This window comes from Aquarana catesbeiana, linkage group LG01 (genome assembly GCF_042186555.1).
Source record: "Aquarana catesbeiana isolate 2022-GZ linkage group LG01, ASM4218655v1, whole genome shotgun sequence".
Lineage (NCBI taxonomy): Eukaryota > Metazoa > Chordata > Amphibia > Anura > Ranidae > Aquarana > Aquarana catesbeiana.
This window is the reverse complement of record NC_133324.1, coordinates 315,606,868-315,628,356: the sequence shown is the minus strand read 5'-3', so window position 1 is coordinate 315,628,356 and position 21,489 is coordinate 315,606,868.

Sequence of the window (21,489 nt, the reverse complement as noted above, 5' to 3'; positions counted from 1 at the left end):
GGGATGGAGGCAATTCTCTCTTGGTGCTTCAGACCACAACAATTTCTGTTTATTATATAATTGGATACATATGTATTTGATATAGAACTCCACTGTGTCTTCTTGCTCTGGTGACAACTGTAAAGTTTTGCATTTGCTACCAATTTCTGTCTCAGTCATAGGCGTGCGCACAGGGTGTGCCAGGTGTGCCCAGGCACACCCTAATCACCCCGTGCACATTAGTGTTATCGCTGTGTGTGTAGCAGCAGAAACAGGGGAAAGATCTCCCTCTTACCGGCTCTGCCATAAGAGAAATGTTTATGCTCTTCTCTTTCGCTGTGCCGGCAGGGAGATCAATGTGCCGGGGTCATATATATGTAGACACCCGCACACGCATGTGTGTTTCAGCTTAAGGGTGCACACCCTAATGCAATAGGCTGTGCACACCTATGGTCTCAGTAATAATGGTCACAAGGACCAATAGTGATGGTGAATAGCGGGGACACAGACAGCAAAAAATCTGACAGAGGGTCTAATACACCCATTCTTTATGCAAAACTTTCAAAAGTTTTGGTTATACATATTCTTGTGTAGGTAGCACTTCTCTTCCTGGGGTAATGTGGAATGACCTCTTAGAAGTGTAGTGCCAGCTAACATTTTATTTGTATTGTCTGGTTCTTGGTGTATGGTCGGGAAAAAAAAAAGTCATGTTATCTTTTTACCTTTTTGTTGCGGAACTCAATTCTAGTAGAGAGGGTTTTTAGGGAGTGCAGGATAAAATGATAGTAACAGTAGGCCTAAAAGAGCAGCCTCTTGATAATTGTTGAAAAAAGAAGGGGTGTGGAGGCACCAACTGTGGTAGCTTGTTTATGCAAAAATGAAAGTTAGTGTAACAATTACACTTACTGGTTCGCAGGGTGGAGGTGTTTCTTTGAGATGGAAAGTGTCCTGGGATGTGCTGTTATCTTGTTTCCGGCTCGGATTTCATTCCTTCAGGCGTCTGGGGGTGGAGTCTGTAAACAGGCTGAACCGCTGCATCCAGTGCATGGAAAGCTCCACGCTGACCACTCTGGAGCGCGGAAGCGGAAAGGACGTCACTGATGCACGGCAAACGTCCAGGCTGGTGTTGGGGATGATACAGGGATAGTACAGGCTACGCGCTCGGGGCTCACAGCTCCTTCTACTGGCCTTTTTGCTCCCTGGAAGAGAGCAGCTTAAATATATAGTGGAGGCAATTAGGCAATTAGGTTAAAGTGTATGGGCTGGAGGTCTGTGGCTGTGGAACCACAACAGCCAGCGGACCCACAATCTTCCAAAAAGCACAAAAAAGTTGAAAGTAAAGTATGAAGAATTAAAAATATGATGAATTGGGGGTAAGTTTAATAAATATAAGGATAATAATAGTAAGTGGAATTAGAGTTAAAACATTTATTTAAAAGATGAAAAAAATGTGGAAAATTAAAAATGAAATAAAAATAAACTAAAAAATAAAATGAAAAATAAAAACAATGAAAAATAGAAATAAAAATAAAAATAAGTATAAAAATAAAAGTAAATATAAAATTAAAATAAAAATAAGAAATAAAAATGAAACATAAAAATTTAAAATAAAAATAGAAATAGAAAATGGGGTAAAAAAAATTAAAAAATTAGATTAAAAAGCACTGGGATACACATTATGAGGATGAGCTCAGGGGGGACATGAGGGAAGGGGGGGGGGAGAGGGGGGTGAAGTTGTTATATAGAACGGTGGAGTTGCTATCTGGGTCCATGAGGGGACAGCGGTCCCTCAGGTGACTGGATGATACGACAGCAAAGGACCATGGGGGTATTTTTATGTTGTAAAAAACTTCTACATGTTTTGTATAGTGATGGGCAAGGTGTATATATATATATATATATATATATATATATATATATATATATATATATATACTAAGAAAGTGAAGAACGAATGTATGATTGGAAAGGGGAAGGGGGGGGAGAAAAGTAAACTACAACAAAGAATGTGTTTCTAATTCTTCATTGAGTCCCCCTGGCGAGAGAGTACCCAATGAATATATCCAGTAGGCCTCCTGCTGACACAGGCGTTTAAAAAGTTCCGCAGCAGGAAGACCTCTGGGCATGGCCTCGATGACCCAGACTCTGAGGCCCATGGTAGATTTTTGGTGTTCCTTCAAAAAATGAAGAGGGACACTGTGTTTGTCCCAGCCCTTTTCTATGAAACGCCTGTGTTCGCCAAAACGTTGGCGTAGGGGGCCTATGGTCCTGCCCACATAAAAGAGACCACATGGGCAGGTCAGGCAGTACACCACGTATTCACTGGAGGAATTATAAAAGTCTTTTATGGTGTATGTTATGTCTTTAACAGTGAAGTTTTTTTGTCCATGGTCAACAAATTTGCACATTAGGCATAATTTTTTCTGGCATTGGTACATTCCCACTAATGGAATTAGGGGGATGTGTGAGGCTGGAGTGGGTGGGACTTTACGGATTTTACTGGGTGCTATCTTCCTTTTAATATTATTTGCTCTACGATATGAAACCTTGGGTAGTTGGGTGAGGGAAGAACCTAGAAAGGGGTCTCCAAGCAAGATGCACCAATGTTTGGCTAAGATGTTCTCCATCTTCTTGTGACAATCATGAAACTGGGTAGTGAAACGTGTTGGTTGTGGATTATCTGAAGTTTTGGGTTTGGCTGGAGGTTTCTTTGCCTGTTGGAGGAAGGCCTTTTGTACCAGATGTGGTGGGTATCCTTTGTCCTGAAATTTGTTGGAAAGGAGTTTACCCTGTATGTGGTAATCTTCGTCCTTGGTGCAATTCCGCCGAATTCTATGGAATTGGCTCTTCGGTATGTTGTTGATCCATGTTGGATGGTGACAGCTCTGGTAGTGAATATAGGAATTCCCAGCGGTGGGTTTGACAAAGTTTGTAGCATGTATTTCAGATTCACTATGAAAAAGTTCTAAGTCCAAGAAGATTAGTTTTTCAGGGTCTATGACATAGGTGAAGGATAACCCTAAGGAGTTGCAGTTGCAATGCTTGACAAAGGACTCTATACTCTCTGATGTGCCCTCCCAGATCAGAATGATATCATCAATGTAGCGCCCATAATATATGATATGGGCGGCAAAAGGGTTGTTATGTGAGACGTATTGTAGTTCCCAGTAGTCAGGTTGGTGTAGCTTGGGGCAAAATTGGCACCCATGGCAGTGCCTTGAGATTGTAGATAGAAGGTGTGGTCAAACTCAAAGTAGTTGTGTTCTAGACAGAATTGTGTAGCCTCCAGGATGTACTGTGCCTGTCTGGGATTGATGAGGGGGTCCTCGGAGAGAAAATATTCTATTGCTCTGAGGCCTACTGCGTGGGGGTTGGAAGTGTATAGAGATGTAACGTCCAAGGATACCCACTGGTAGGTGGGTTCCCAGGTGTAGAAGGAAAGCATCTCCAATAGGTGGGTACTATCTCTAATATAAGATGGGAGGTGTTGCGCAAGGGGATGAAGGAAATGGTCTATGTAAATAGAAAACCCGCTGGTGATGCTCTCCATAGCAGCTACTATGGGACGGCCTGGTGGGTTGGACTGGTCTTTTTGGATTTTTGGTAAATGGTAAAAATATCGAGTTTTACGAAAACCTTTGATGAGAAATAACAGTTCAGCTTTGGAAATAATACCATCTTCTAGGGCTCTGTGGGCTAATTTTGTGGCTTTCTGGGTGAATTCTGGTAAAGGATCATAAGTGAGTTTGGAATAAGTGTTGGTGTCAGATAATAGTCTGAGTGTTTCCGCCATGTAGTCTGAACTGTTCTGTATTACAATGCCGCCTCCCTTGTCTGCTGCCTTTATGATGATATTGTGGTTGTTGATTAACTCATCCAGGGCCTTCTGTTCTGCTTTAGAGAGGTTAGCTCTTTTCTTGGGAACCGATTTACACATTTGGACAAGGTCGGTATACATGACTTGATAGAATGCCTGTAGATAGGGGCCTTTTTTATGCACTGGGTTGAAGATGGACTTGGGTTTGAATTTTTTATGTTGAATCGGAGGGGATGTTTGGTAGTGTTGAGTATACAATTCCATATCTGCAAAGAGATATTCTGTATGGAGTTCATCTGGGTCCAAGATGATGGAGGAATCTGTGTCGGTATCTATTGGGAGGACATCATGGTTAATGGTTTCAATGGGTTCTTGCGAGGGTGGGGGTTTCAGAGAGGATTGGATATTGTAGAATCTTTTCACTGTCAAGTCTCGTATAAATTTATTAAGGTCTTTGAATAGCATGAATGGGTTTGGGCGGATGGTAGGTGCAAAGGTGAGACCTTTGCTCAAGAGTGAGGTCTCTTCCATAGATAATATATGGGTGGATAAGTTGAAAATCTTTATACTTTCCGTATTTTTCCTTTTGAGTTTTCCTCTGCCCCCCTTCCTCCTGTCTTGCGTACTTTCTTTTGAAGGTGCCGAGTGGGGGGGCTGACCCTAAAAAATCATCATCCTTGGTTGTTGGTCACTGTGGGGCTATAGGATGAAGCAGGAAAAAGGGGGGTGACTGGGTTGGACTGTGTATTTGTTATAACCCTGGTGTTGAAGGGAGGAGTCTGTGAACAGGCTGAACCGCTGCATCCAGTGCATGGAAAGCTCCATGCTGACCACTCTGGAGCGCTGAAGCAGAAATTACGTCACTGATGCACGGCAAACGTCCAGGCCATACACTTTAACCTAATTGCCTAATTGCCTCCACTATATATTCAAGCTGCTCTCATCCAGGGAGCAAAAAGGCCAGTAGAAGGAGCTGTGAGCCCCGAGCGCGTAGCCTGTACTATCCCTGTATCATCCCCAACACCAGCCTGGACGTTTGCCGTGCATCAGTGATGTCATTTCCGCTTCCGTGCTCCAGAGTGGTCAGCGTGGAGCTTTCCATGCACTGGATGCAGCGGTTCAGTCTGTTTACAGACTCCACACCCAGACGCCTGAAGGAATGAAATCCGAGCCGGAAACAAGATAACAGTACATCCCAGGACACTTCCCATCTCAAAGAAACACCTCCACCCTGCGAACCAGTAAGTGTAATTGTTACACTAACTTTCATTTTTGCATAAACAAGCTACCACAGTTGGCGCCTCCACACCTCTCCTTTTTTCAACATTGATTATCAACAGAGGTAATGGACACCCTCTGAAGATGGCTGCCTCCTCATTCTAGAATTTACCTGCCTTATGTTAATGTGCTATTATAGCTACCATTGTACTATTTACCTTAGACATCACATGCTGCGGAGCGCCGGAGACCCCCCCCCTTTTTGTTTCTCTTGATAATTGCTGGCCTTGTGAAAGCAACCAGACAGATCTATGACTCTCTAAGGCCTCTTTCACACGTCGGCGGTAAAGCCCCTCTGTTGTAAGCGGTGCTTTACCGTCGGTATTTGGCCACTAGCAGGGCGGTTTTACCCCTACTAGCGGCCGAGAAATGGTTAAAAACCACCGCAAAGCGCCTCTGCAGAAGCGCTTTGCCGGCGGTATAGCCACGCTGTCCCATTGATTTCAATGGGCAGCAGCGATGTATGTATGCTCCTTCTCCGCTCCAAAGATGCTGCTGGCAGGACTTTTTTCCCATCCTGCCAGCACACCACTCCAGTGTGAAAGCCCTCTGGGCTTTCACACTGGAGACAAAGCAGCGGCGCTTTCGGGTCGGTTTGCAGGCGCTATTATTAGCGCAATAGCGCCTGCAAACCACCCCAGTGTGAAAGGGCCCTAAGAGCAGTTACACTCTAAGGCAGTCAATTCCCCTATCCACACACTTTATGTATATGGGGGAATCCTTCCCGCTGACTTATTGTATTCTGACAACTGTATTCTGCTGTCAGAATACAGTGATCAGTGCATCCAGCTATGATTGATCGGGAAAAACTCAATAAGGTGGTTGTACAGAAGTCGATCAGTAAATGAACTTCTGTACAACCAGCCTGCTCATACATGGATCCAAATTCAGCAAGGCTCTGTATGGCCCATGTATGTGGCTTAGGTTGCAGTGGATCTCTCTCTAATAAATCTGGCCACTGACCCTTTATTAGCAGACAAAGATACCTTGATCTGTGGGCTAAGAATCCTTCTTACAATCTCCAGCAGTAGCTTCTACCCAGTTCCTCTGCAACACTTTACAGATGCTCCCTCTCGGCAGCCTTCTCTTTGCCTTCCCTTTGCCTAGGTTTCTCTGGATAGCGCCCACCAGCAAAGCATCTAAAGTCCTTGGGTCTCCAGCACATGCCCCATGGCTAAGGCAAGGCCCTAACAGAGATCCTTCCAGACACACATACTCTCAAGTCAAAAGCCCAGGAGGGACAGAACACTCTGGGGTTGATTTACTAAAGGTAAATCCACTTTGCACTACAAGTGCACTTGGAAGTGCAGTCATTGTAGATCTGAGGGGGACATGCAAGGAAAATAAAAAACAGCATTTTTGCTTGTACATGATTGGATGATAAAGTCGGCAGAGCTTCCCCTCAGATCTACAGTAATCTACAGCGACTGTACTTCCAAGTGCACTGTCAGTGCACTTGTAGTGCAAAGTGGATTTGCCTTTAGTAAATCAACCCTTCTATAATGGTGACCCAAATATTTATCAGCTCCCAAACCATACCTCTGAACAAAAACCTCAGGGATTAGTTGGGTCAGCTACATATTCATAACTAAGGGGTATATTTGAAAAAAAATGTCGTGTGAATGTCTCACAATTCATGCAAAAGTCATAAATATTATAGTGTAAAGTTCCAAATGTTGCTTTTCGCAGAGTTAATGTAGCATTCCCTAACATTCGATCCTAAGAGAAAATAACCTTAAGAACATTTGACCAGAAGAATTAAAGAACATTCAACCAATAGGGAAAATAACCTAGCACTACAGGCCGTGAACATTCAACCATAGGTGGAAATAATAAGAGGGAGACCTCTGCATCGTAAACTAAGGGATGTATTTGAAAAGAAAAAAAGGCACAGTTATTCATCCTGTGAAACTGCATGTACATTTGTTGTGTGCAGAAGCGGGCAAAACAAATGTTATTAGGCTATTTTTGCTCAATGTAGAATGGTTTTCATTTATTAGACTAAAGTAAAAGAGAAGATACTGTGTTATGAGCACTAGAGCTGATAAACATAGTAAATAGTATTTAAGCATAATGGATCAGATACTGCAGAGTGAACTGCTATTCAGAATTGATACAATGTTGCAGAGGCCAAACTTTCTTGTTTGAGATGTTTATTTGATACAGTGTTGCAGTGACCAAACTCCATTGCTTGACAAGTTTACCGGACTGAAACTCTTTACAGATCACCTAAGGTAAACAATGGAGGTCTGTCTCTGCTACATTGTATTTATTCTGTATAGCAGTTCCCCTTGCGGTAGCTGGTTCATTCAAGTGTTGGCGGGGAACACAGGAATATACCTTCTAGTTAACAGAGGTCTTCCTCATATTATTTCCTCTTCTGGTCAAATGTTCTTAGCCTATAGTTTTAGACTGTTTTAAATATTGGTCAAATGTTCTTTCCCCCTTCTGGGTGAATGATCCTAAGGTTATTTTCTCTCATGAGGGAATGTTAGATTCACCCTGCAAAGGTAAGAAATAAAAACTAAAAATCCCTAAGTGATTGTCCTTCCCACTCTGCTTACTAGGACCTCCTTCATAATAACACAGTCCTCTGTTTCCTCTTCCTCAATGTTCATGGTATGATCCTTTGTTTGTGACCCTCTCCGGCTCTGTCTTGGGTAATTCTGTCTCTTATCCACGACTAATGTCCCCAGAGGCCTCATATTCCAGCAGAGATGTGGTTTCTGTAGAGCTGACATGTCACTTAGTCTGAGTTTTTTGGTCAGGGCCCTTCTACTGTGGCTGCAGGAGTCCACAGTCCATACAAATGTAAATGGTGTTCAAATCCACTCTGAAGATTATTTGGCAGCATTTCCAGCAAAAAATGTCTGCAGTCATCACAATGCTTTAGGCTCAGATCATTGCAGATAGCTTCTTACGCTTCCTGCAGGTAATACCTACGTGTTTGAATCTGCATAACATGCAGAATTTCAAGTCACCTCTGGGTGCCATTCCCCTGTGTTTTGATGAAGCCTCTCCAGGAATTGGCCATCTTGTCCAGCAATTGGGCAGATTCAGAAATGGCTGAATAACCCAAAATTGGTAATGCATTGTCTCACTCTGCAGACTGCTCATGTGTGGCTAGAGGCCAATAGCTTCACCCTTCTGCCTCACAATTTTGCCATCAAGACGTCTCATCAGAAAGTCTTTAGGCCAACCTTCTGCAAAACTTAACCATCAAATCATTGTGCAAAGGAATAAATGCCAGCAATCCTCTCTCTCCAGCACAAATACAGCTCTCTAAAAGTAACCTCCTACATTTTCTCAAAAAGATAGTCCACAGAAACACTTGCCACACAGTACCAAGATGAAAAACTTTTCTGCTGGCTGCTATGGGTAATTGCAGGCCAAAAATTCAGTTGAACCCTACATTGGATGACAAAGATGTAACCTATCAGCAAGCACATAAAATAGAGCAGGGTCCCTACATACTAATAATCTACCATGTAATGAAGATGAGCAAAGACTGACATGTTTGAAGTTTTAGAGCAATGGGGTTGATTTACTAAAATGGGAGAGTGTAAAATCTGGTGTAGCTGTCCATGGTAGCTAATCAGCTTCTAACTTCAGCTTATTCAAATAAGCTTTGATAAAAAAACAACATGGAAGCTGGTTTCTATGCAGAGCTGCACCAGATTTTGCACTCTCCAGTTTTAGTAAATCAACATCAAAGAGATGGGAAGTTTGTTGTTCATAGGATTGCCAGGTGAAAATACAAGAGAAAAAACCTGAAAAAAGAAAATGAATGCAGCCACTTAATCAAAAGACTGGTAATCAGTAAAATATTAATTTTTTTTTTTTTGCACTTAGTTTAACAGGGGCAAGTTATTATGCATTTTACTGCATTTTCAATTATGCCAAAAGCATGGGCATTGGGCAATACATAATGCATTGTTTCTAATAAGACTTGTTCACATTACTGTTCTGCAGTGTGTTGTGGAAAGGGCCTGCATGCTGTATTTTGGGTGCACTGATCTGCACTTTTCCATTTAGTTTAAGCTAATGAAATCAATGCAACATGTATAACGCATTCATTTCTAGTGTGAATCCAGCTTACATGTTAAAGAAGAATTCCAGGTATGGCATCATTTACATAATTACATTGTTCCAGCTTGGCCAATGTAACTATGCACATACCATACCTGTGGGATCCCTCTAGAACAGTGGTCTCTAAAATTTTTAGTATGAAGGCTACAATATTTTACAAATATTCGTGGGCTGAAAAAAGCAGTTTAACCTCCCTGGTGGTATGATTATGTCAGATTTTTTATGCTAAAAGTGGTACATTGTTTTGCATGATAATTTTGCGTTTTATATTGTAGGCCTGGAATTCTTAGGAATAACTCACTTAAATCTGTTCAAACAAGAGTCTAGTAGACATCCCGGGTATGATAAAGATTGAAACATGAAATCATAAATTATAATAGAATAAATAACTATAAATAATTATACCAAATAATAATATAATAGTAATAACATTTATTTAATCATTTAATCAAATCAAAAACACTGAAATTTGCTCAGTTGCAGAGATGTCGCTGTCATTACTTTTAGGGTTTGATGACAAATTTCCCCACAAATCACTATCGCTCAGTTCTGCAAGTGATTCTAATTTATTATCGCTGTTTTCAGGGCCGGTACAAGGGGTGGGCGAGAGGGACGGGTGCCCTGGGCGGGGTGTGAGAGGGGGCGGATTTCTCCCCCTCCCTCTGCTTGCTGACTGAGCATAATATGAGAGCTGCTCCGACTGATCTGCTCCCTCCCCCTCATTGGCAGGGAGGAGAGCGACTTCAGGAGGGGTTGAACCAGCAGGGGGAGGGGTGGACAAGCCTCCCATTACTTTGGTAACTGTGAAGAAACAGACTGATTTCTCCCGTCCATAGGCTGCTGGCTGCAGCTCTGTAGTGTCTGTGACACTTACACAGCCCAGCGAACGCATCACCTCCCCCCTCACTGATGGGAGATCAGTGAGGAATACAGCTCCTCCCACCTCTGCTCCTCCAGTGACTTCCCACCTCGCCCATGCTATCCCCGACGTGCAGATGTATCTGAAGAGAGGGGATGTGTGGGCGGGAGATATGAAAAGCTGCAGAATCCTGTGTGCCAAAGATGCCTGAGCTTCCAGCCTGGACCTGGGTGAGTCATGTGCACACTGCAGTACACAGTGATCACTGAACTGTCCTTATCTCCATCCCCCATCTGTCCCCCCCCCCCCATGTTCTTTCAAGATATTCACTAACTTTCACTTTCACTTTCAGTTAGACAATAGATGGTACACATTTCTTTCCAATAACCACTGATTGCAGGAAAGAAATTTACATAATTCTCCTGTCAGCACAGTCAGTGCTGACAGGGGAATCCCTTCTGCTGAGCAATCGTATTGCCCCAACAAACAGTGATTATAACTAGCAGATATAGCAACCGCTAGTGATAATCATAAGAGAATCCGGCAGGCTGGTTGTACCCAATTTGATCGACCGACTTGCTACATTCAGCCTGCCCATTAATGGTTCTAATCTCAGCCAGTTCTCACTGAAACAGCCGAGATGTAACCACTTGCTTACCGGGCACTTAAACCCCCCTCCTATCCAGACCAATTCTCAGCTTTCAGCGCTGACGCACTTTGAATGACAATTACGCGGTCATACAACACTGTACCCAAATGACATTTTTATCATTTTTTCCCCACAAATAGAGCTTTCTTTTGGTGGTATTTGATCACCTCTGTGGTTTTTATTTATTGTTAAAAAAAATGTAAAAAGACCGAATTTAAAAAAAAAAAAAAATGTTATTATATTTTGTTATAAAATTTTCAAACAGGTAATTTTTAGGTGGCACTTGTGGGCATTGATAGGTGGCACTCATGGGCATAGGTAGGTGGCAATGTCAGGTGGCACAGATGAGGCATAATTGCCTCTTCCTCTTCGGGACCAATGTCCCTTGCAGATGAGCCGGTGATCAGCTTTTTTTTCTCCTCGCGCTGTCAGCGTGTTGAGAAAAAAAAACGATCACAGAGCTTTTGTTTTGATCATGTGATCAGCTGTCATTGGCTGACAGCTGATCACATTGTAAGGGGCCGGGACTCAGTGCCTCGGTGATCACAGCGCGCACAGGGCACGTGCACTCCCGGAAATTCAGGTCCGCGCTGTGGCCGTCATTCAGCTATAGCGTGGATGTCAACAGGTTAAACTATCTTAGTCTTCGCTCTTGGGCTGCCCATACATTGATCACTTTTTTCATTCAACTATTAGGTTGAATGAAAAAAAAGAATGTTCCAATTCCCCTATCTACACATTCCAGGTGGAAGGGGGAATCCTCCCACTGTGGACCAGTGGTGGAATCCATTGTGGCGGTGTAAAGAGCCAGAATTGTGTCAATGTCCCAATATTTATGGACCTGACCGTACATATAATTAAAAGGTGTGAGTGAACTCTGTTTCTATCGCATTAAACCTAATTGAATTTGTATTGTTTTAAGTATATCCTTGTTTTGAAATGACATTGATTCTTTCTTAAAAATGGGGGGGGGGGGGGGGGCGCAGTTTGCCATCTCTGCCCTGGGCACCAAATGGCCTTGTCCCAGCACTGGCTGTTTTCTAGCTGGTCTAAAACCGCTTTTGACGTAAAGGCACACTTTTTGGTTGCTATGGACATTCTCAAGTTTCCAGCGGTAAAGAACAATATATATAATATAAAACTACAGGCAGGGCACTGGACAAAGCACTGGGGACAAATAGGAGGTGAAATAATGTGATACAGTAAATGTAATCTGTAAGATTACAGTGTACTGTATGTGTAATGTGTTTTTAACTTTTTGAATATGGCACCAGTCTCCATCCCTGTGCGTTGCGACACTCGCAGGGAACGGAGCCCGGCATTGTGGTGGATCGAGTGGAGGACAGCTCACACACACAGTGGGGAGACATCACAGCATTCTGAATGCGCGGGTCAACTGTTTGGTGCAGGTGCCATTCAGGAATTCCTTTTTATTTTCTCAATGATTGTACAGCATTCTCTGTTTGGAACAGGTGGAGTGATGTCATGCTGACCACATTATCCAATCAGTGATTGCTTTGCAATCATTGGAAAAATGCAAAGCATTCTCTGAATGGTGCCCATAACCATACAGTTGAACTCCTATGTTCACAATGCAACAAGGCAGTCCAAGATCCCACAGGTATGATACATGCATAGTTATATAGGTCCAAGCTGGATTAATGTAACTATGTAAAAAAAATCTATACCTGAAATTCTTCTTTACATTTTGTTGACCCTTCCAGTGACTACGATATTGCCCTGCTCATTATTCGTACAGGAATGTATTCCCAACATTTAGATGCAGAGGAAATATCTATAAAAAAAAAAATATTCAAACGTAGGAAAATTTGTGATATTTATCAACCCAGCCTTAGGCAGTTATCTTGTATACTTGACTCATGTGTTCTCTGAAAATGGCATGGAAACATTTAGCTCATAACAGATCAGAAATATTATGATTACTGTATGTGGAACACCAAGTTGACTTTATGTTTCTTTTGAAGCATTTATAAAAGAGAACATCCCCTGCTGTTCTAAAGTCTAAGGGGCACAAGTCACCAAAAGGGTCAAACAACATATTCACTGATTGCTGTCTTGTGACATGTCATCCCCACATCAGCTCTGGGTCATACAGAAGACTTGCAAAGTAATTAAATGCCTGCAGACTGGGATCTCATGGTGTAAGGACACGTTGGCATAACAAATCCATGGGTTGGCAATTGCAGGGCTTTAGTTTTATTAAAAAGAATGGAACTGCTCAGACATAGTGATTGCTCATATACTGTAAATAGCAGATCCCAAAGAAATACACATCCATTACTTAAAGGGGATCTGTCAGAAAAGAGTACTTGGATGTGCAGTAACCCACTAATTAAATAAAGTGCACGGCTTGGTTGAGTCTGGTGACTAATGCTACAATGTAATGCAAAATGTATTCTGGGCTCAGGCATTTTGAATAGTTATCTGTAGTGTTCAGACACAAAGCAACATACAGAGCTCAGTACTATGTAAACAAGCAAACTAGCTTTTGACATTTATTTTATATTAAGTTAGTTTCCCACTCTCTATCCACTAACATGCTCCTTATTCTCTTCCTTCTCACATTGGTGTCTTCTATACTCAAATTATCTTTACTCTACCCCTCCTCTCTTCCCTGCAGCATGCACATATCACCCTCACTCTTACCCTCTCCCTACTATGGCACCCATCATCTCATGCATTTGCTGCACCCACATGCTGACATAAACACCAGGGCCACTAGACACGTGCGTTCATGCACATCCCACTCCCATCTTGCCTTCCTCGCCCTCCTCCTTCTCCTAGTCTCAGGTGACATTTCTCCTAATCCTGGTCCACCATTTTCCAACTGCAAGCCACATATCCAATACCCCTCCCCCTCTGGCAACCACCGCAATCCACTCAGTTTAATTTCTATCCCCCTGCTTCCTCAAAGCAGCCCACCAAACTCATGCGCCCTTTGGAATGCCCGCTCCATCTGTAACAAGCTAACATCTGTACATGACCTCTTCATCTCTCATGGCTTTAACATACTCGCCATAACAGAAACCTGGCTTCAAAATTTTGACTCAGCTTCTCCTGCTGCCCTCTCCCATGGTGGTCTCCATTGGACTCACTCCCCCAGACTCAACAGACAGAAAGGAGGTGGAGTTGGCTTCCTTTTATCCTCACAAAGCACCTTCCAAGTCCTTCCTGTCCCTCCCTCTCTATCCCTCTCTTCTTTCGAGATGCACTGTATTCGTCTGTTTTCTCCTATTTCTCTGAGGATTGCAGCAATTTATCGGCCTTCTGGACTGGTATCGCGCTTTCTTGATGACTTTGCTGCCTGGCTACCCTACTTTCTCTCCTCTGAAATACCCACTATTATTCTTGGTGACCTCAACATTCCTGTCAATGTTAACAGCCCAGCTACAGCTAAACTTCTCGACTTAACCTCACCTTTTGACCTAACCCAATGGACACATACTTCCACTCACTCCAATGGTAATACCCTTGACCTTGTATTCTCCCATCTCTTCAACCCTGGCAACCTCACCAACACCCCCTTTCCTCTCTCTGATCACAACCTCATTAGTTTCACTGTATCCTTGTGTCAGGGAAATGGCCGTGTTGTGGGCAATTCCGCTAGTAACCGTCATGGTGGCAGGCGAGTCTAGTGAGCACGCCCTGATCTTGTAGGCACACCCCTCTGGCCTATTTAAACCTGCCACTGACACTTGCAGTTTGCTGGATTATCAAACAGCTCCTGTGTTCCTGTGCCTTGTATACTCTGAAGACCCCTGCTTGACCTCTGCCCAGCTTGACCTGTGTTCCTGTTTATCTCCTCGCTCTGACCCCGGCTTGGCTGACTACTCTCCGATCTTCTGCCCTCTGTGTATGACCCGGCTTGTTCCTGTACCTCTCTCGGACTGTCTTTTGGTATCTGACCCCTGGCATGGCTGCGGACCCTGTTCCTGGTTTACCCTGCTGTTACCGTTCAAGACTTCTCTCCGCACGGCTGCCACAACGCACTCTAGCTACTTACAGCCAACCAGCCAGCTTGCAGTATTCCTGGCAACCCGTGCACCTCTGTGCATCGCATTTCCTGTACCCAAATCCAGGGACGTGCTGCACTCAGCCGCAAGGGGCGCCCTCTCAGCAACCCGGCCTCACACTACAGACTTGACAGTATAATCCAGCCATGACTGAGGCCGGCGGAGGTGCGTCCCCATTAGAGACTTTGTGCCAACAAGCCATCACTCTGACCCAAGCAGTTCAGAAATTACAGGAAGGTTATCTGCAACTAACGGATAAGTTACAACACCTGTCAGAGTCACCTGCTCACAAACAAACCTCTGCGGCTCCCTTGATGATGTTCCCGCCTCCAGAACCCCGAGTTCCCATTCCGGAGCGATTCTTCGGAGACCGGAAAAAGTTCAGATCATTCAAGACTGCCTGTCTATTGTACCTAGCCCTGCAACCCCGGACTTTTGCTTTAGAGACTGTTAAAGTCGGGTTCCTCATCTCTTTGCTGTCCGATGAACCTCAGGCCTGGGCCCATAACTTATGGGAACAAAAGAGTCCAGTCATTTGCACGGTGGATGCATTCCTGACAGCTATGGCACAGCTTTACGAGGATCCCCAGCGTAATGCCACAGCTGAAGCCGCTCTGCACTCTCTGCAGCAGGGTAGGCGACAAGTAGAGGACTATACCCTGGACTTCCGGCGGTGGTCCGCAGACACAGCCTGGAATGAGGCAGCTTTACTACACCAGTTCCGTCTAGGACTCTCCGAATCCCTCAAGGACGAGTTGGCCAGAATTGAGATTCCCACTACACTCGAGGGTCTCATCCAATTATCCATCCAACTGGATCGACGTTTGCGGGAAAGACAGTCCGAACGATCACGAACCTGCAGACCCGCCAGTACACCCACCTTTGGATCAGTTCCCAAGCAGATTGGCCTGTTACGTTCCGCACTAACTCCTGATGAAAGACGTCGTCGTATCCTAGCCAATCTTTGCCTCTATTGTGGAGGAAATGGACATTTTCTATGCGACTGTCCCAGGAAGTTCAAGAAGCCACCTACCTACTCTCCAGCATATTTCCAGGTTTCTGGGACTTCTCCCTCACAACTCGTTCTTCCCACTTCACTGCAGTTGGGGGAAGAAGAGATCCGGCTCCAGGCTATAATCGACTCTGGAGCATGCAGTTGCTTCATGGACTTGAACCTGGCAAGGAACCTTAGGTTGCCCCTCCTCCACAAGAAACAGGGTCTAGAAGTCCGTTTAGCAGATGGCACCCTACCTAACTCCAGCCTTGTTACTCAAGAGACTTCTCCTCTCCTTATTACCTCTCCCGATGGCCATCGGGAATTCATACTTTTTGACGTTTTGAGTTCACCTATGTCTCCAATTATCTTGGGTATCCCTTGGCTCCAAGCCCATAACCCCCAGATCGATTGGATCAAGAAGGAAGTCCTGTTCACTTCCCCCTATTGCCAACAACATTGCCTCATCCCTGAATCCAGAGATACCACCAGTTGTCTGACAGTCCAGTCGGTATCCTCCACCAACCAGGATGTACCCCAGGCGTACCATGAATTCCTGGACGTTTTTGATAAGAAAAAGGCAGAGGTTCTACCACCACATCAGCCATATGATTGTCCTATCGAGCTGCTTCCAGGGGCCGAAGTTCCATTTGGACGTATATTCCCCCTCTCTGAAGTGGAATTGGGGACACTACGACAGTACATAGATGAAAATTTGGCAAAGGGCTTCATTCGTCCTTCTTCTTCTCCTGCCGGTGCCGGCATTTTCTTTGTCGAAAAAAAAGATAAGACTCTAAGACCATGTGTGGACTATAGGGAATTAAATAAAATCACCATAAAGAACCGATATCCACTCCCACTGGTCCCCGAACTCTTCCAGAGACTTCGTTCAGCCCAAGTGTTCACCAAACTCGACCTGGAATGAGGCAGCACTTTGAGTATTTGGTGATGCCGTTTGGGCTCTGTAATGCCCCGGCTACTTTCCAGCACTTCATAAACAACATCTTCCGGGAATATCTTGACTACTTCGTCATCATCTATCTGGATGACATCCTTATCTTCTCAACCACCTTGGAGCTCCATCGGACTCACGTAAAGACAGTATTACTCACACTAAGAAAACACGGACTTTACGCGAAAGCAGAAAAGTGTGACTTTGAAAAGAAATCCATACAATTCCTAGGGCTCATCATCTCTACCGGTGGTGTAGCTATGGATCCACAGAAAGTGCAGGCAATCCTAGACTGGCCAACTCCGTCAGACAAGAAGGGTGTACAAAGGTTTGTAGGGTTTGCAAACTTCTATAGAAGGTTTAGAAGGAAGTTTTCTTCCATCATCTCGCCCATAACCCAAGTAACCCGCCTACATGTTCGCTTCCTGTGGTCCTCCGAAGCCCAGTCTGCCTTTGAGAAACTGAAGTCTTTGTTTACTTCTGCACCAATTCTTCGACACCCCGATCCTGCCCTGCCCTATATTTTAGAGGTCGATGCCTCAGAGGTAGCTACAGGAGCAGTACTTTCACAGCGCCTCGGACCCAAGTCGCTGCTGCACCCTGTGGCCTTCTCCTCCCGGAAAATGAGCCAGCCCGAGAGGAATTACGACGTAGGTGATCGTGAGCTTCTGGCCATTAAGACAGCCTTAGAAGAGTGGAGATACCTTCTTGAGGGAGCCACGCACCCAATAATGATATTTACCGATCACAGAAACCTCGAGTACCTCCGCACTGCCAAATGCCTGAGACCCCGTCAAGCTCGCTGGGCTCTGTTCTTTTCACGATTCAACTTTCACATCACCTACCGCCCCGGCTCCAAGAACGGCAAGGCCGATGCTTTATCCCGAATGTTTCCTGATACCCCAGAAGAAACAACATCCAGTACAATCTTGTCTCCACAGAACTTTCTTTTGATTCAACCTGATCTAAGGTCTTCTCTTGAACAGGCCTCCCGCCAATGCCAGGAACCAGAGACTTCCTCTTTAAGAAGCCAGGGGGGGTATCTCTGGTATCAGGACAAGATCTTTGTCCCACAAGCCAGAATCCAGGTCTTACAAACTTTACATGATCATCAACTTGCTGGCCACTTCGGTGTACGGAAAACTATAGATCTTATTCAGCGATCCTTTTGGTGGCCTACCTTGAAAACTGATTGCAAAAAGTATGTAAGCTCCTGCACTACCTGCCAGCGAAACAAGGGGTCCAACATTAAGTCTTGGGGTCTGCTACGTCCTTTGCCGGTACCAGAACAACCATGGAGGAATATATCTATGGACTTCATAGTAGAGCTGCCACCCTCTGAAAGATTCACAACGATTCTAGTTGTTGTAGACCGTCTGTCCAAGATGTCACACTTCGTGCCTATGATAGGTACTCCTTCCGCTGCAGACACAGCAAAGGCATTCATAAGAGAGATAGTCAGACTTCACGGCCTTCCTGACAGCATTGTGTCTGATAGAGGGGTCCAATTTACTTCCCGATTTTGGAAAGAGCTCTGCAAAGTTTTGTCTATTGAAGTTTGCCTATCCTCTGCCTATCATCCCCAGAGCAACGGTCAGACTGAAAGGACTAATCAGACCTTAGAACAATATTTACGCTGTTTTTGCTCCACTTCCCAGGATGACTGGTACTTGATACTCCCCTGTGCGGAGTTCGCATACAATAACTCAGTACACTCAACCACCGATCAATCACCGTTTTGGGCCAACTATGGGTTCCATCCTTCATTTCTACCTAATGTCATTCCAGAGACCTCAGTTCCAGCAGTTCAAGACAGGATAAAATCCATTCAGACTAACTTTCAAACTCTCCGGTTAACCATGCAAAAGGCCCAAGAGGACTACAAGGAACAATATGACAAAAAGAGGGGGGAGAGCCCTAGCTTTAAGGTTGGAGATGAGGTTTGGCTCTCCTCTGCAAATCTTAAACTTCCTTGTCCCTCCCGGAAATTGGGACCAAGATTTATTGGCCCATTCAAGATTAGACGGGAGATCAATCCAGTAGCCTTTGAACTGTCACTCCCGAGTTCTTATAAAGTGCACCCTGTGTTTCATGTCTCCTTACTTAAAGCTGTTATCTCTAGTCCTTTTTCAGGAAGGAAAGAAGATCCTCCGCCTCCAGTTTCTGTGGGAGATGAAACAGAGTATGAAGTTGAGGCCATCCTGGACTGCCGCCGGAGAGGTAGGATCATTCAATTTCTTATAAAGTGGAAGGGTTACCCAGCAGAAGAAAGTTCTTGGGAACCTGCAGCCAATATACATGCTCCTAGACTTTTGCAGAGATTCCGAGTTCGTAACCCCGAAAGATGGGCCCGGTTGGGCATCCGGAGATTGCCCCTTGGGGGGGGCAATGTCAGGGAAATGGCCGTGTTGTGGGCAATTCCGCCAGTAACCGTCATGGTGGCAGGCGAGTCTAGTGAGCACGCCCTGATCTTGTAGGCACACCCCTCTGGCCTATTTAAACCTGCCACTGACACTTGCAGTTTGCTGGATTATCAAACAGCTCCAGTGTTCCTGTGCCTTGTATACTCTGAAGACCCCTGCTTGACCTCTGCCCGGCTTGACCTGTGTTCCTGTTTATCTCCTCGCTCTGACCCCGGCTTGGCTGACTACTCTCCGATCTTCTGCCCTCTGTGTATGACCCGGCTTGTTCCTGTACCTCTCTCGGACTGTCTTTTGGTATCTGACCCCTGGCCTGGCTGCGGACCCTGTTTCTGGTTTACCCTGCTGTTACCGTTCAAGACTTCTCTCCGCACGGCTGCCACAACGCACTCTAGCTACTTACAGCCAACCAGCCAGCTTGCAGTATTCCTGGCAACCCGTGCACCTCTGTGCATCGCATTCCCTGTACCCAAATCCAGGGACGTGCTGCACTCAGCCGCAAGGGGCACCCTCTCAGCAACCCGGCCTCACACTACAGACTTGACACCTTGCCTCCAACCACCCATCCCTCCAAGCAGCAAACAATTACTTGTAGAAACCTTTGCCACTTTAACCCTTCTCTTCTCTATTCTGCTACTGACCACCTATATGACATAATCTCTCCCTTGTCCTGTCCTGACCTGGCCACCTCTGTCTACAACACTTCACTCTCATCATCACTAGATGCACTTGCTCCTCTTACCACACGCAGAATCAGGCCCCGACCGTTACAACCCTGGCAAACTGACAACACTAGAAATCTCAAGAGACATGACAGGCTCTTGAACGACTGTGGCGACTGTGGCATAAAACCAAATTCCTGCCTCCATGCTGCCAAACAAGCCTACTTTGTCTCTCTTATTAATTCCTTGTCATCCAGTCCCCATTGGCTCTTCTCAACCTTTAACTCTCTGCTTTTTCCCCCACCCACTCTACCCACTAACTCACTCACTGCCCAAGAGATTACCAATCACTTCAAAGACAAGATTGATGCAATATGTGAGGACACCTCCACTGTGTGTACGTCTTCCCCACCCAACATACCTTGCCTAGCAGCTCATTTAACACTCTCCTCTTTTGAATTGGCTACAACTAAAGAGGTTACAAAACTTTTCTCAGATGCCCACCTAACCAATTGTCCCTTGGATCCTGTTCCCTCACAACTACTACGGTCACCCTTTTCTTCTATCCTATGCTCCCCCACTCACATCTTCAATCTCTCCCTCTCTAGTGGCATCTTCCCCTCCCCTCTAAAACATGCACAGATCACTCCCATACTTAAAAAGCCCTCACTGGACCCTACCAACATGAACAACTTAAGACCCATCTCATTGCTCCCATTCACCTCTAAACTTATAGAATGCTTAGTCTACAACCGTCTTAACTCCTACCTCAGTGAAAATAACCTTCTTGACCCCTTACAGTCTGGCTTTCCCTCTCAGCACTCCATGGAAACTGCCTTACTAAAACTCACTAATGATTTACTAACTGCTAAAACCAACAGCCAGTACTCCATACTTCTACTACTTGACCTCTCTGCGGCCTTTGATACTGTTGACCCTTTCTAAATAAACTACATTCCCTTGGCCTCCGAGATTCTGCTGTATCCTGGTTCTCTGCCTATTTATCACAGCGCTCCTTCAGTGTCACTTACAACTCTGCCTCCTCCTCTCCATTGCCCCTTTCTGTGGGGGTCCCCCAAGGCTCTGTTCTTGGACCCCTTCTCTTCTCTATCTACACCTCCTCCCTTGGTTACTTGATAACCGTCCACGGCTTCCAATACCACTTATACGCTGATGACACCCAAATCTATCTGTCTACTCCTCATCTCACTCCTTCTCCTCTTGCATTACTAACTTACTAACTGACATATCAGCATGGATGTTGCATCACTTCCTTAAACTAAATCTCTCTAAAACTGAGCAATTAATATTCCCCCCCACCCATGCCCCCCCTCCATGCAGGGGTGGATCCAGAGTCTAGTCTCGGGAGGGGCACTGCCAGAAAATATATTTTTTGGGGTACATCCATCGGGGAAATGGCTGGTGTTGGTGCTTCAATCATCACGGCACCATGGTTGTTATGGTGTCAGGATAATTGAAGTGCGTTATTACTATAATTACATTGTTATAAAAAATTAAATAGTTTAACTCACCATAATGCAGAATCAGTGGGAGCCCCGAGTGTGTCACTTGCCATGTCACCTGTCACCAGATGCAGATTGTCACTTGCCACGTCGCCTGCCACATGTTGCGGATTGTCACTTGCCACGTCGCCTGTCACCAGATGCAGATTGTCACTTGCCACGTCGCCTGCCACGTTGCGGATTGTCACTTGCCATGTCACTTGCCACGTCGCCTGCCACGTTGCGGATTGTCA